The sequence below is a fragment of the Protopterus annectens genome, chromosome 1.part1, assembly GCF_019279795.1.
Source record: "Protopterus annectens isolate FY-2018-M chromosome 1.part1, PAN1.0, whole genome shotgun sequence".
In the NCBI taxonomy this organism is placed as follows: domain Eukaryota; kingdom Metazoa; phylum Chordata; order Ceratodontiformes; family Protopteridae; genus Protopterus; species Protopterus annectens.
Window position 1 is genome coordinate 1895062645 of NC_056726.1, and position 17092 is coordinate 1895079736.

The 17092-nt window shown below is 38.1% G+C and overlaps 1 protein-coding gene across 1 annotated transcript in view; it reads right to left on the reverse strand.

The window, feature by feature from the left end:
* The window catches only part of PTPRU (protein tyrosine phosphatase receptor type U), a 4710560-nt gene that overhangs the window by 3271700 nt on the left and 1421768 nt on the right, over positions 1-17092 (reverse strand). The gene's annotated exons all lie outside the window — the stretch shown is intronic.

The following is a 17092-nucleotide window of genomic DNA, read 5'->3' on the forward strand; positions in this document are numbered from 1 at the left end:
CATTAATTATGGAGCCCTTTTCCCTGTTTTTACTTTGTCCTTAATTCTCGATGGAACACGGTGAAGCTGTCCTCTGCACATTAATTATGGAGCCCTTTTCCCTGTTTTTACTTTGTCCTTAATTCTCGATGAAGCATGGTGAAGCTATGCTCTGCACATTAATTATGGAGCCCTTTTTCCTGTTTTTACTTTGTCCTTAATTCTCAATGGAACACGGTAAAGCTGTCCTCTGCACATTAATTATGGAGCCCTTTTCCCTGTTTTTACTTTGTCCTTAATTCTCGATGGAACACGGTGAAGCTATGCTCTGCACATTAATTATGGAGCCCTTTTCCCTGGTTTTACTTTGTCCTTAATTCTCTATGGAACACGGTGAAGCTGTGCTCTGCACATTAATTATGGAGCCCTTTTCCCTGGTTTTACTTTGTCCTTAATTCTCGATGGAACATGGCACAGCTGTGCTCTGCACATTAATTATGGAGCCCTTTTCCCTGTTTTTACTTTGTCCTTAATTCTTGATGGAACACGGTGAAGCTTTGCTCTGCACATTAATTATGGAGCCCTTTTTCCTGGTTTTACTTTGTCCTTAATTCTCAATGGAACACAGTGAAGCTGTGCTCTGCACATTAATTATGGAGCCCTTTTCCCTGGTTTTACATTGTCCTTAATTCTCGATGGAACATGGCACAGCTGTGCTCTGCACATTAATTATGGAGCCCTTTTCACTGTTTTTACTTTGTCCTTAATTCTCGATGGAACACGGTGAAGTTGTCCTCTGCACATTAATTATGTAGCCCTTTTCCCTGGTTTTACTTTGTTCTTAATTCTCGATGGAACACGGTGAAGCTGTGCTCTGCACATTAATTATGGAGCCCTTTTCCCTGGTTTTCTTTGTCCTTAATTCTCGATGAAACACGGTGAAGCTGTGCTCTTCACATTAATTATGGAGCCCTTTTCCCTGGTTTTACTTTGTCCTTAATTCTCGATGGAACATGGTGAAGCTGTGCTCTGCACTTTAATTATGGAGCCCTTTTCCCTGGTTTTAATTTGCCCTTAATTTTCGATGGAACACGGTGAAGCTGTGCTCTGCACATTAATTATGGAGCCCTTTTCCCTGTTTTTACTTTGTCCTTAATTCTCGACGGAACACGATGAAGCTATGCTCTGCACATTAATTATGGAGCCCTATTCCCTGTTTTTACTTTGCCCTTAATTCTCGATGGAACACGGTGAAGCTATGCTCTGCACATTAATTATGCAGCCCTTTTCCCTGTTTTTACTTTGCCCTTAATTTTCAATGGAACATGGTGAAGCTATGCTCTGCACATTAATTATGGAGCCCTTTTCCCTGGTTTTACTTTGTCCTTAATTCTCGATGGAACAAGGTGAAGCTATGCTCTGCACATTAATTATGGAGCCCTTTTCCCTGGTTTTACTCTGTCCTTATTTTTCGATGGAACACGGTGAAGCTATGCTCTTCACATTAATTATGGAGCCCTTTTCCCTGGTTTTACTTTGTCCTTAATTCTCGATGGAACACGGTGAAGCTGTGCTCTGCACATTAATTATGGAGCCCTTTTCCCTGTCTTTACTTTGTCCTTAACTCTCGATGGAACACGGTGAAGCTGCGCTCTGCACGTTAATTATGGAGCCTTTTTCCATGTTTTTACTTTGTCCTTAATTCTTGATGGAACATGGTGAAGCTATGCTCTGCACATTAATTATGGAGCCCTTTTCCCTGTTTTTACTTTGTCCTTAATTCTTGATGGAACATGGCACAGCTGTGCTCTGCACATTAATTATGGAGCCCTTTTCCCTGTTTTTACTTTGTCCTTAATTCTCGATGGAACATGGTGAAGCTATGCTCTCCACATTAATTATGGAGCCCTTTTCCCTGTTTTTACTTTGTCCTTAATTCTCGATGGAACACGGTGAAGCTGTGCTCTGCCCATTAATTATGGAGCCCTTTTCCCTGTTTTTACTTTGTCCTTTATTCTCGATGGAACACGGTGAAGCTGTCCTCTGCACATTAACTATGGTGCCCTTTTCTCTGTTTTACTTTGTCCTTAATTCTCAATGGAACACGGTGAAGCTGTCCACTGCACATTAATTATGGAGCCCTTTTACCTGTTTTTACTTTGTCCTTAATTCTCGGTGGAGCACGGTGAAGCTATGCTCTACACATTAATTATGGAGCCCTTTTCCCTGTTTTTACTTTGTCCTTAATTCTCAATGGAACACGGTGAAACTATGCTCTGCACGTTATTTTCATGTCTGACAAACACTTAGTAAACAAGGCTTTATTTCTCGATGCGTGGTTACCGCTTGTCTTGTCAGGATAAAACAGACACACATTCGTGGGTTCAGTTCAAGCAGATGTATTGCACACCAACACATCAGAAATGAGGCTTTGTGGGGGGCGTGGCCAAGGATGAACACGGGATAGCAGCAGATTTCTTCAGCTCCACCAACTTAACTGCACTGACAGGAAATAATTACTTTAAAAATCAACTAATGAAATAATTTTCTTTCTAAATACGTTTGGAATATCAGTTTCTTGAATAATATCTAAAGAAGAAAGAAAATTTCAATAATTTTCCTGTCAGAAATCATCTTGGAAATTTCTCTTTCATCACCTCTGTTCAAAATGAGTTTCAGTAAGGCAAACAGTCAGGATTCCAGCATCAAGAAAGACCTTCAGTCTCTGATATCTACTATTCAGCAACTAACAACCAAAATGGACAAACTGGATACTAAAATTGATAACTTCATAGAAAAAACTACAAAACAAATGGATTTGTTACATCAAGACTTGCAACAACAGAAGGCTCAGATTACAGGCATAGAAGAGACTGTTAATGATATGGAGAACAGAATCCAGGAAGAAGAAATTAATATTGAGTTTTTGCTGAAGCAGAACACACACCTACAATCCAAACTTGATGACCTGGAAAACAGATCTAGATGCAATAATATTAGGATTTTTGGACTGCCAGAAAATATAGAAGGTAACAACATTACTTCCTTTTTAAATACTTGGCTTCCCAAAACTTTAGACTTGTCAGAAGCATTTTCTTTTGGTATTGAAAGAGCCCATAGGTCCTTATCTAATTTTAACTCTAACAAAAAGTATCCTAGATCAGTTATAGTAAGATTTTTATCATCTTATGACAAGGAGATGGTATTAAAATCTGCATGGGCTAAAGCACCTATTAAAATTAATGAGGCAACTCTGCGTTTTGACAATGACTATTCTTCCTTGGTAATAACTAAAAGAAAAGTTTTTTTTTTCCATTAATAAGAGAGCTTAAGAAAGCACAGTTCAAAACTTACCTTTTATTTCCTGCCAAACTAAAAATCTTTTTACCTGATGGCCCTAGAATTTTGAAGACTTGGACTCTGCTTTGCTGTATATTAAAAAAAATAAGATATTAGATAAAATAGAAGATATGGAATGGGCAAGTCCTTCCTTAAAGAGGATGGCAACAGGAACTTCTTGGAAGACTTCAGAGAAGCAAAAAAGACTAAAAACAAATGACATGTTCTATATTTTTTCCTTCTCTCTTAATCTCTTCAAATACAGTTACTGCATCTCCAGAAAGCCACAAATATTTTAAAGATTTATTCAAAGTTATTTTTCTGTGTGCAAAGAACTGTTTTTGTTTCATAAATAGTCAAACTCTCTGAGGAACAAATAACATGCTATCAATCAACTTGTTTCTCTTTGTGATAAAGAGACCTAAGGTTAGTAATTTGATACATTTTCTTTCTCTTCTTATTTTAAATAATGGCATTCTTTTTAAACTATGCATTTAGTGAGGGGTGGGGGAGGGCAAGGAGAGAAGTATGATGAAAATATGGAAAAAGTGAAATAATAACTTATTAGTTCTTTAAAACTATATATGCTGTTTAAACACTGTTGCTAAATATTATACCATGACTTTATTGCTTATACATGATTACAAATAATATGTCATGATATAATTGCAAATAATTAGAACTAAAACAGTTGTAAGTAATATGTTTCATGTTTAACTTTATTAATACAAACAGTAAGTAATATTTCTTTGTAGATACTCTTTGTAGCTTCCTTTTTTTCTTTCTTCTCTCTCTCTTTTTTTTCTCTACTCTCTTCCTTTTCTTTTTTTTCTCTCTCTCTCTCTTTCTCTCTTATAAGTACAGTTATATGCTTTTGATAATACTGATATATGTATATAATAAGATTTGTATGAGAAAATGAAATGGGGCATATAAAAATAAGTTGTATAATATGTTAAATAATTGTAGGCTTGGTTTCACTGTCATAGAGACTGTAATGACTTGTAAAATACTTCACGAAGGTTTTGCACTGTTTAATTACATTTGTATTACTAAATGAATGTCAGTCACTTGCATTTACTAAAATTCCCGCCAGAATGTTAAGGGAGACAATTTGGGATGTGGGTTACCTCGTGAATAGTGTCCTCAAGTTGTTTTAAAAGCTTCAACACTCAGAATACACGCAGAGAAGCTGAATGCAGTAATTTTGAACTTTGACCCCTGATTTCACACTGACACATCGCAGATTCAAGAAGAACACTGTTCCAGGAAGTAGAACTACTGTAAATGCGACTTTGTGATGAAAAATGAACTTTATGACATCTAAATGTGAGTTATTCTTTATAACAACTTACTTATTTAATATGTCATTTATAAAATTTGAAAGTTATAATGATTTTGAATGATTCAGTATGCCATAGTAAACAAGTGAGATATTTTAGAAGTCATAGAAGGTAAAACATATATACACGTTTTTGAAAGCTTACATGACTGCAACATATTAATGTATATAAATACTTATGATTTAAACATATGTAATGTTATAAATCATTTGACTTATCTAATTGACAAGCACAAGTATCATTATGATTATATCTTAGAAGAAACTGTCATGTGACATATTTTAAAGCAGCAGTTCAGATATATAAAATGCAGATGACTTTCTTCACAGTGATCTATGTATAACTAGGAATTTACATTGCTGTGCAGTATGATTTGTAAACATATGTATGAGTATAAATATTTTATTTAACTGGCAATAATAAGTATGAGAAGAAAGCTTTGGTGCAAGTAATTTAAAGTTTTTAAAACTGTTAACTGCATTTCTATGGCAGAAAGTAGGAATACCCTAATATATGTAATAAAGAATAACGCCAACAATAAAAGTAATGACCAGGAGCAAAGCAATGAAGGGTCGGATAACTTCGATCACAAGTTGCATATATCCAAAAAGTATTCAGAATCAGTCCACAATCTTCCAATAAAACATATATATTTATTTGCGTGCACAGATAATGGTTAGCGCTTTCGCTTACAGCTTCATCAGACCAATTCAAAGTTCTCATTCAAGTGTTTAAATACAGCAGAAGGCGGGAACCAACCCTGAAAATCAAGAACATTTTAAAGACATATTCCTACATTTACTAAAAGGCACTGTTTAAAATTCTATAAAACGTTAACTAGCCTTATTCGATATATACAATAATAACCCTTCTCATAGAGATGTTATATAAGGTCCTATAACCTGTCTATAAAAACATACAATATAAGTCAGTTTCCCATAGACTTTAATAATAAAGTGACAACTGTCATGGGAACTGAACAAATGCAATAAACATCACAATCATTGTAATGAATAAATCCCAACAACTAAAAACAAAGAAATAAAAACTGCCATGTCTAAAGCAGTACATCACATCAAGAATACCCCTAACATCCAATTCGTAAAAAGTATGAATCAAGTGCAAAAATACAAATTAAAAAGAAAAACTAAGGTAGAATAGAGTGTCAGCCAGAACTCACTGAGTTCCTTGTCATCGTGTGACCTAACAATTACTCTACACAAACAATGGTCCATGTACATACCATAATTGTATAATAGTAACATGTTCTATGACAGAACAAGGGAACTATCTACAGAAACTGGCTAAGTTCTTTGTTGTTGTATGTCCTGTTAGTTAAACTGCCCAGAACAAGGGAAGTGTCTACAGAAACTGGCTAAGTTCCTTCTTGTTGTGTATCTATTGGTTAAACTGCCCAAATAGTAGTTCATATACATACTGTGAGTCTAATATAAAAATAACCATAGGGTGAAGCAATAGGTGTTATATTCTCAATCTCCTCATTTTTAGATACGGTTTAATGGGTACTTTCCCATTCAGGCCAGGTGGAACGTCAGCCCTGAACTTAATAATCCAGCTGCTTTCCTTGGATTCCGTAAGATTACATATGTCCCCACCTCTCTGTGTATCATATAGCCTTTCCAGTATTCTAAACCTAAAGCTATGTGTCTGATCTGTCTCAATCACATGTTTGGCTAGGGCATTGTGTGGACTACCTTTCCTAATGTGGTATACGTGTTCCCGCATTCTATCCCTGAGACACCTATTCGTCTTGCCAACATAGAATGCGGGACACACGACGCATGTGGCCAAATATACCACGTTAGTTGACATACAGTCTCCACTCGTTTTTACTCTAAAGCTACCAAAACCATTAGGATGAACGAAGATTGAGCTAAGTTCTATGTAAGAACAAAAATTACAATGGCCACACGAAGACGTATGGAAGTTCGTGTCATGTTCAATGCTCTTCAAAGCCTTGGGATAGCATAATAGCTTCTTCAAACTCATCTTATTCCTATATATAAACTTAGGTTTCTCACCTATTACTTCCTTCACCTCTGGATCAACAGATAGAATGTGCCAATGTGCACTAATAATATCTTTAATGGACCCTACATCCTTGGTGTAAAAAATTGAACATACTGCATTACCTAATTTATCCTTCGTGTCAATACTGACACCTGTATTGCATCCAAATCTATCTGAAAAATACGGAGCCGCTCTACCATTCCTGATCCCTTCTACATTGGTAAACCCCAGGGCCAGGTCATCCTCAGTGTAACCACGTTCTCTAAGTCTCTCAGAAAGATCTTCAACTTCATTTTTAAAAAATGCGTCACTGGGAGTATATCTAGAGGCCCGCATTACTTGGCCTCACACTATATTCTTATAGACATAGCCTGGGTGCATGCTGGTTCGGTGTAGCAACATGTTCCTATGACAGGGTTTTCTGTATAAACCTGTATTGATAATACCTCCATCCAGTTTTTCTACAAAAACATCCAAGAAAGGGATCCTACTCAAGGATGACTCCATAGTGAATATCAAGAAGTTAGTAGTCTCATTCAACTCTCTAACAAATCTGTCTAGCTGCATAGTGGGTCCATCCCAAAGAAAAAATAAATCATCCACAAATCGACGATAAAAGCAAACATAGCGTTGGAGTCAAATGTATTCTGCTTCACTGATAGGTTGTTTCTTCAGAAGGATGGCGTAGCTATGGGCCCTTCTTGTGCCAATAGCTACGCCAACCTGGTGATAGCGGAATGGGAGGTTAGAGAAATGTTTCGAAACCCCCTTTACAATAGGCATGTTTGCTTTTATCGGCGATTTGTGGATGATTTATTTTTTCTTTGGGATAGACCCACTATGCAGCTAGACAGATCAGACACATAGATACTGGTCTCAAGGGGGCATTTCATTTCCAGACTTTAATTTATATACTATCTCTTCTATTATAAAAGTTATTACTTTATTAATAGATCAGTCATATGTTGCAAGATGGAAAGATTACTGGGAACTAATTAGCATTCACTTCATGAAAATCTCTTTAATACATAAAAATATTATTGTAAATAACCCCATGTTATGGTTACTAAAATAATTTTGTACTTCATCCATTACACCAAAATATATAGTTAGTTACCCATTAAACATTATTATCAGTTATCGTCATTTTATATTCATGCATCCTAAGTATAAGGAATGGAATTTTATTCTATTCCCTATAATGTATACACAAGGTATGCTTTTGTCAACCACCTATGAAAGAACTCTTTTAGTCACACAGAATGATCTAAAGTATTGGTATCAGTTGCTGTCTGATAATAAAGTAAAACATTTAGACTTCTTAAAGCAAGAATTTGATTTGAGAGAAACATGTTGGTTAGAAATTCAGACTTTTAGACAACATCTTATTAATAAAATTGATTTAATGTCTTTAACAGTTAAAGAATCTGTTCCAATTCTGATTGATTACTTGATATTAAACTTACAACATAGAGTTTCTGATAAAGGTAAGCTCTCATACAAACATAAAATTATCAGAGAAGAAACTCATTACAGTTCAGATACCTATTGGACTTATTTCATTTCCATTAATGGTGAATCACCAAAACAACAAGATAAACAATATATATTGGAATATGCTTATAAAACTACTTCTTCCATTAATTGGAGACTTTTTACTTGGAAATTTTTACATAGATCCTTCTATACACCTTTAATGATGAATAAAATAAATAATAAAGACAACTTATGTAAAAGATGTAATGTAGAAATAAATGCTGATTGGGCACGTATGTTTTATGACTGTATAAAATTGAAGGAATATTGGAAGTTAATCAATGATTTTTTGCAGGCCCTTTGCACAAATAATTTCATTGTTTCTAAATCACTTATATTATTTAACACACCTGTTCCTAAAAGTGTTAAAAAAGTTAAACTTCCCTTATTATGGTCTATTCTAGCAGTGGCTAGAAAAATAATAACCAGAAATTGGATTTCAGATACCCCTCCTTCATTTAATGAATTTAAAAATGTTATGACTGAAGTGTGTCATATGGAATTGATGACAATAAAATCAAGAACTACTAGAGAAACATCTTATTATATTATATGAGATACTTTACAAAACCTGTTAAAAAAATCTTAGTTTCAATAGCATGACATTATAGTTTAATCAATTGATTTGATTTGTAGTGGATGTCTTTGTAAATACTTTGGTTATTTTATTGAATGTTATAACTATTTCTATTTTAATTGCTTGTATAAAATTGTTATGATATTTATTTTGTATGTTAAAAACAATAAACTTGTTTTAAAAAAAAAAAAAAGAAATGAGGCTTTGTAACTTAAACTTAAATAAACTTATAAATGGACTGTCTACCGCACTCATACATGTTAACATTCTGGCTGGCAATGCTGCCTGCACGTGCTCAGTATTTATATGCATGTGCCTTAGGGTTGCCACCTCTCCAGAATTGCCCTGGAGTCTCCAGGATTTGTAAAGCATCTCCTGTCTCCTGGAAATAATTCCAAAAATTCTGAAATATCCAGGACTAATGACATTACACTCTGGCTTAACTGGAACTCACACAACCAGCATTCACTCACACATGATTGTGCACACACACACACACACACACACACACACACACACACACACACACACACACACACACACACTTCCTCATTCATACCTGCATTCATTCACACATCGCTCTCACTGTCTGTCAAATACACACACACCCACTTACACATTCATTTATACATTTCTTTCTCAAACATACACAGCCACACACCCACTTACCTCTCAACTGTACAGATTTTCACAGAATATCCAGATTTTTGGCTCATATTTCTCATAAAATTGTGTTTTTTCTGGCATATTAGTGGCAAATTTTTAAAGACTGAAGTTAGAAAATAATGACAGATATTTGAGTTTCAGACTTCATACCTTCAGAAAATTCATGCTAATGTAAAACCTGTTATTCTATCAACTTTCTAGGTTTGTAGGAGCAATATTTAAAACTTGTCTCTATTTATGGGTCTTTGCCCCACTTTTATGTATCCCTTTTTCTAGATTTCTTGCTCTGAGGTTGAGAGGTATGCCATTTGATGTGTGTATTCATTCACACATCACATTCACTCTCCCAATCTCACACACACACACACACACACACACACACACACACACACACACACACACACACACACACACACACACACACACACACACACACACACACACACACACACACACACAATCTCTCGCTTCATACCTCTCAAACTCTTAGAGCAAGAAATCTGGACAAAGGCATAAATAAAAGTGGGACAAAGTCCCAAAAATAGAGACAGTTTTTAATTATTGACCATTGTTTACTGCTTTGTCCAGATTTTTTATTCTTAAATTTAACTCTCTAGCAACCGGAAACGACACTTTTCTGGCGTCTACCAAGAATAGGGGAATAAAAAAGCTGCTTAAACATTTCCTTAGTTTTATTATGTATTTCACTTTCTTAGGTTGGTTTTCCAAAAAAGTTCAGTTACAGGCTTGCTGTTCTTGAACTGTTTGTAAGTTTCTGTGAGGCCATTTTTTGCTTGGGCTAAAGGGAAGTCTCTCTGTTGATCAGTGGCAGTGAAAAACATTGAGCAGCCTGCCTGCCCCTGTGGGAGTGGTTACTGACTTGAAACTGTAGTTTTATTGGCCATTTTGGGTCAATTCCAAAACTCCTTCATCTTCCTCTCTTAAAACCTGGTTGCCTTGTGGTTTTGGCATCTTTTCAGGCTTGTTGGCTGTTGGTGAAGCACCCACCAAGAGGAGAAAATGCTGAGAGAAGAAAGGAGCCACTTTTGAGATTTTAAGTATTTTTCCTCTATTTATTTGCTAAGTTTTTTCTGCATAGCCACCTATTTTGAGCATTTTCTGGCTTGTTAAACTTGATTTATGCATTAATAACTGTATTTAGAGCACAACCTAGAGCTGTTTACTGAATTTCCTGTTTGCACTTATTTTTAAAATCGTTTTTTTCTCAAAACTTGCATTTTACCTGTCTTTGGCCTAGCACTCATGTGGGGTCATTTACTGCACTGTTATAACTTGTTGATACTTGTGAACCTCTGCTATCTCTGAAAAAAACAAAAAAATCTTGCTTTTTTCCCACTTTTCTGAGATTTAAAAAAGTTCAGTTACAGGCTTGCTGTTCTTGAACTGCTTGTAAGTTTGTGAGGCCATTTTTTGCTTGGGCTAAAGGGAAGTCTCTCTGTTGATCAGTGGCAGTGAAAAACATTGAGCAGCCTGCCTGCCCCTGTGGGAGTGGTTACTGACTTGAAACTGTAGTTTTATTGGCCATTTTGGGTCAATTCCAAAACTCCTTCATCTTCCTCTCTTAAAACCCTCTTTTGCGCGTTTTTGCGCGTTTTTGTGCATAGCGCAAAAGCGGGCAGCGCTGCCTAATTGGGTTTAAAATATTCCTGGCTCCACAGGGTCTGCTCTTCACTTATTCCCTTGGAACTGCTCTATCTCTCAATTTAAACACCATATTCTCATTCTAAGGACCTTCACTGGTCCAATTAAGTAATCCTACAAGTTAGCACTATTAAACCATAAGCACTACTTACTCTTGTACTATCTACGATTACCCTGTCCTCTATTGGTCCATTTTAAATTCAGTTTCCCTATATTACTCTAGCATGTCCAAAGGTCAGTCAATGGTTTCCTCTCCAGTCCAGCTGGTGAATCTGGGAATTTTGAGGCAATGTTACAACTGTCTCATGTACACGGACAACCCTCTCCTTCTCCAAACAGGTTCAAATATATGTGAGAGATGCAACTATTTAGCCAAACAGGAGGCGGAGCTCTCTCATCTCAAAACTGGTATAACCAGTCAGGAGGAGAAGGTAACCTCACACAACACAATTCTAGTATCACATAGTCCCACCACATCAGTGAACCAAACACATAAATACACAAAAACATACTCGGAGGCTCTAAATAAAAATCTACCTAAGCAACAGAGACTTCCAAAGCAGACATCCAAGCAAACGCTACCTCAAAACAAAACACAAGCAACACATAACCCACAAAGTCAGTGTGTCAAGCAGCCAAAGCCCTTAAGGCTGAATAACACATCTGATACTCTTGTAATAGGTGACTCTATTGTCAGACACACTGACGTCCCACTCACCAGGCTGAATAAAGAGAAGGTCACGGTGAGCTGCCTGTCAGGTGCTAGGATCCGCCACATAATGCAAGCACTCAGGTCACTCCAAAGCAAATACAAATATGACTCAGTCATTGTACATGCTGGTGTGAATGACCTGAGACGTATCTCCCTGGACTACATGAAAAGAGACATAGAGGAGCTCTCTGATCATGTAGCCCAGGCTGGTATGACCCTGACCTTGAGCAGCATCTTACCCTCACCTAGAATGATGCCACAGTACAAAGGCAAAATGATTGATTTTAACAATTGGCTAAAATTTTGGTGTCATTCAAAGGGGATCCAGTGTCTGTCAGCCTGGGATGCCATGCTCGACAAGCCACATTGCTTCGCTAGGGACGGCTTGCACCTGTCACCACTGGGCTTTCGGATATTGGCAAAGGCTCTTGCCACCCCCATAGTGCCTTTTTAGACAAGGCTCAAAAGTCAAACCCACCCCCATAGACAGCACAAGGAACAAGAAACTAAGGGTAATGCTGCTAAACGCCAGAAGTCTTAACCTCAAGATGCACGCACTCGAAGCTCTCCTCAGTATGGAGAACATAGATATCTCTGCAGTGACAGAAACCTGGTTCAAGGCTCCAGAGAGCACCCCAGCACTACCAGGCTATACCTCATATCATGCTTTTCAGCCCCAAAACCCGGACCGAACCACAAAAGGAGGGGGAGTTTCCATATTTATCAAGGATATCCACACCTCCAGGTTAGTGGCATTGCACGAAGTATCAGAGACCATCCATGTGCAACTAACAGTCGGCAAGACTGCTTTTCAGTTTATAGTATCCTACAGACCACCCTCTCAAAGTCAGGAATCCTACTCGGCTTTCCTGAAAACATTGGAGAACATGAAGATCTCTCCGAACACCATTATATTGGGCAACTTCAACTACCCAAACATTGACTGGGAGCACTACTCAAGCCCCAGCACCTTAGCCCAAAGGTTCCTGGAAATTATAAACTCAAATGCTATGGAACATCTAGTCACTACTCCCACAAGAGGGGACAAGATACTAGACCTGATCATTACCAACATGGGGACTCTATGCTGCACACCAGAAGTATATCCCTCATTGGTAAGATCAGACCATAAATTAATTTCACTGGATGTCCACATCCCGACCCCACCCCCAGCCCAGAAAACCACAGTGAAAAACTTCTCAAGCGAACTTCTCACTTCTCAAAACTGAAGTGGAATCCTTCAAGGCCCCAGGGCCAGTGGAAACTACGGCCCAAACTGCAGAATCCTATATAAACGCATTCTACGGATATCTCAAGGAATGCATGGATCATGTTATCCCAAACAAAACCAAGACCCAATCATCCAAAGGCAGGCGTCCAGTCTGGTGGACCCCTGCCATAAATAAACTATACAACAGAAGGAGGAAGCTACTACATGATAGAGCAAAATCCCTAATAGGGAAGGCATCTCTGATCAGTACTAGCAAAAAATTATGATCCCTCATAAAATCCTCCAAGGCCAGCTTCGAGAGAAAAATTGCACAGGACTCCAAAGACAATCATAAGGCTTTTTTCAGTTATGTTAGAATCCTGGGATGCAACTTCCCGACTTGTTCTGAGTTGATTCTAAATGACAAAAAATACACTGAACCCACAGACATCGCCAATATCCTGGCAGACAGGTTCAGTGCAAACTTCTCCACCCCCCCCCAAAAGAGCAAGTATCTATCCCGGCAGAGGGCTGCCTCCCAAACATCTCTGATGCTCAGGTGAAGGCTGCCCTCTCCAAAGCAAAAAACACTGCTTCCATGGGACCAGATGGCATCCCAGGTTGCATCCTACATGAACTCCAAGAGGAACTAATCCCTCAAATAAAACAGCTATACAATCTCAGCCTCACTACAGGATATGTGCCCATAGAATGGCGTACAGCAACAGTGGTCCCACTCCACAAAGGTGGAGCCTCTACAGACCCTGGAAACTATCGCCCCATAAGCCTGACTAGCTTAGTCTGCAAGGCTATTGAGAGGATCATCATGGAGCTCATAAACAAAGACATTGAGGACCTGCAGACACTAGATCCTACCCAGTTCGGCTTTGTCAAGGGCAGATCCTGCCTTTTGAACCTGGTTGACGTCTTCGAAACAGTCACCAAAGCCATAGATGAAGGGAAGGTAGTCCACACAGCCTATCTGGACCTTGCAAAGGCATTTGACACAATACCCCACTCGGGCATCATAGATAAGCTATCCAGCTTAAATATAAACCCCTATGTCACAAGATGGGTCGCAAACTGGCTCAAAGACAGAACCCACAGAGTAAAAGTTGCTGGAGCCATGTCAGACTCGAAACCGGTCACAAGTGGCATCCCACAGGGTTCTGTCCTGGGACCACTCTTGTTCTGTATATACTTTTCCGAGGTACAGGCCAACGTGGGAGGACTATGGCTCACCAAGTTCGCAGACGACTGCAAACTGGGCGCCATAATCAACTCTCCAGCTGACACAAACATCCTTCAAAAAGGTCTCACAGAGACAGATAACTGGTACCAGCGCCATGGTTTAAAGCTAAATGACAAAAAATGTATAGTCATACCCTTTGGCAAAAACAATGTGCCCACAAATTACCACATAGGCGGAAACCCATTAAGTACAGAGAAAGTTATTAGGGACCTGGGGACCCAAGTTGATAGCAATCTCTCCTTTGAAAACTACATTGCCAAAGTGGTTAGAAAGACCTTCTACATAGCCCACCTCATTATGAAGGGCTTCACATCTAGATCAAGAGAGGTAATCGTGCCCCTTTATTCATCACTCATCATGCCCATCATAGAATACAATGCCCCTTTTGGGATGTACCTTACCCAACACCTGCAGCAATTAGAAAGACCCCAAAAGTATCTCACCAAGAGGATTAAGGGTCTCAAACAGATGCCGTATGCTGCTCGGTTAAAAAAACTCCAGCTCTACTCAGTTGCATACCGCCTACTTCGAGGCGATCTATGCCTGACATACAAAGCTATGTCAAATCCAGAATTAATGGACATGCTCCACCTCAGTAAATCTAAGTCCCTTAGAGCCACATGCTCAAGGGACTTGAACCTCATCACAGAAATAAATAGAACTTGCTGGGGGGACAGTTTCATAACCCAAAGGCTCCCTTCGCTCTGGAATAGAATTCCAGTTCATGTGAGGCAGAGCACCTCACTGAATCTCTTCAAGAAGAATCTCGATAGGTGGATAGGGGATCATAGGTTTGTCCCAGGGATTACTCCCGTGTCACTATTAGACAGAGGCACAGTAAACTAAACCTTAAAAAGGGCACAGTATACTCAAATCAAGGGGTGGTGTAAGCCATACAGAATCGGGCTAGGCTTATAATTGCCCCAGGGCAGATAGCCTAGTATGAACCTATGAAGCTATGAACCTATAAGAAATTTCTTATCCATAAAAAAAAGTTAACAGCTCTATGTCTACATGTTTTTGGGTATGGCTGGACTATCATCCAGGTATGACACCTTAAGATCGAAACTATAGCTGCCTGCTGCTCTGGAAGCAGAGTCTGCACTGTACCAATCCCCATGGGTGTTAGATAACTTAGAATCTACTGTACTTAATTTGTTGCCTTGGCTACACTGCACATGATCAATAAAACCTTGCAAGTCACAATGGCTGAATCAAAGCATTCGGATTCTGAATCTGAAAGTTGTATAAAGGCAAAAAGGAAGTATCTCTGTTCATTCAATGATGAATGGCTAAAAGAAGATGATTTTAAGGATTGGTTGAGTAAGAAAACAGAGTCTGAAGCAGAATGCAAAATTTGTCGTCACACATTTACAGTAAAGTACGAGGGATGCAGATCAGTAGTAGTGCATGCAACATCAGAGAAACATAATACAAATATGAAGCAGATTAAGCAACATACAGTCATGATCAGCTTCTTCAGAAAACCAAATACCAAAGAGGATGATCTTATAACAGCTGCTGAAGTAACTCTAACTTACCACAGTGTTAAGTATCATCACAGTTATACAAGTCAAGGTTGTGGTAACAAGATAACGGGAACTATTTTCCCAGAATCTAGTGTTGTGAAAAAGATTGCTTGTGGCAGAAGAAAAGCAACTAATATAATTGAAAATGTTCTCACTCCAGCTTCGCATGAACAGTTGATCTCTGACTTAACAAGAATCAAAGTATCTGACTTACAAGAATCAAAGTACTTACAACAGCAACTAACTCTTCAAAGGAAGCATTAAACTTTTTCCAGTTAAAGTGCAGTATTTTTCAAAACAAGAAGGAATAAAACATGGTTTGCTAGACTTTTATGAAGATTCATATGAAAGCAGTGAGGCGATGATGAGTAGATTAGTTGAAGTGATAGAGAAAAATGGATTGGACATAAGCCGAGTGTCTCCATTATCTGGGAATAATGCTGCAGTAAATTTTGCAAAGAAGATTTCTGTGTATCAGAAATTGAAAAAAAGAAATTTTGAACTCATTTTGGTGAACTACAAGAGCCATATTCTCCATAATTGTGCTAAACAGGCATGCAAAACTTTGTCAGTGGATGTTGAAATTCTCATTCTCAAGTTTATGCTGAATTTTCCGGATATGCCAAACGAACTGCACAGCTGCAGTCATTTTTCAAGTTTGTCAAACTTGAGTATCAAGACATTCTTCATCATGTACCAACAAGATGGTTATCATTACTTAACACTTGAAAGAATACTTCTAGTATGGCCTGCTTTGCAGTCTTACTTTGCTTCACGGAGAGAAGAAGAATGTCACAAAGTAATTTGGGACACCTTTTATCGATGAAGAAAGCGAGTCCATACCCACACTATACTGCTGTTTCTTACAAAATATTATGCAGGTCTTTCAAAGTAGTGTGCTAATGTTAGAGTTGGATCAAACTACTAGTTCCAAACTGCATGATATTGTGGTTGGAGTAAGACAGAAAATTGCAGATTGCAAGCAAGACAAATTTTATGGAAAGGCTACTGCAGACATGCTTAAAAGAATTCCACAGGATAAGAAAAGACACTTTGAAGCTGATGCTGATCAATTCTACAAGTGTTTAAACTGCCTAGACAAGTGGGATAATTACTAGGATTCAGAATTTCAAGCAATGAGATAACCTTGAAAGAATCAGTGATGTAGAGCTTATTCAGACAAGTTGTACATTGACATCAACAAAGACAAGGTGACTACTGTATTCTTCGTGACGTGAAATAGAGCTGGTGGAAAA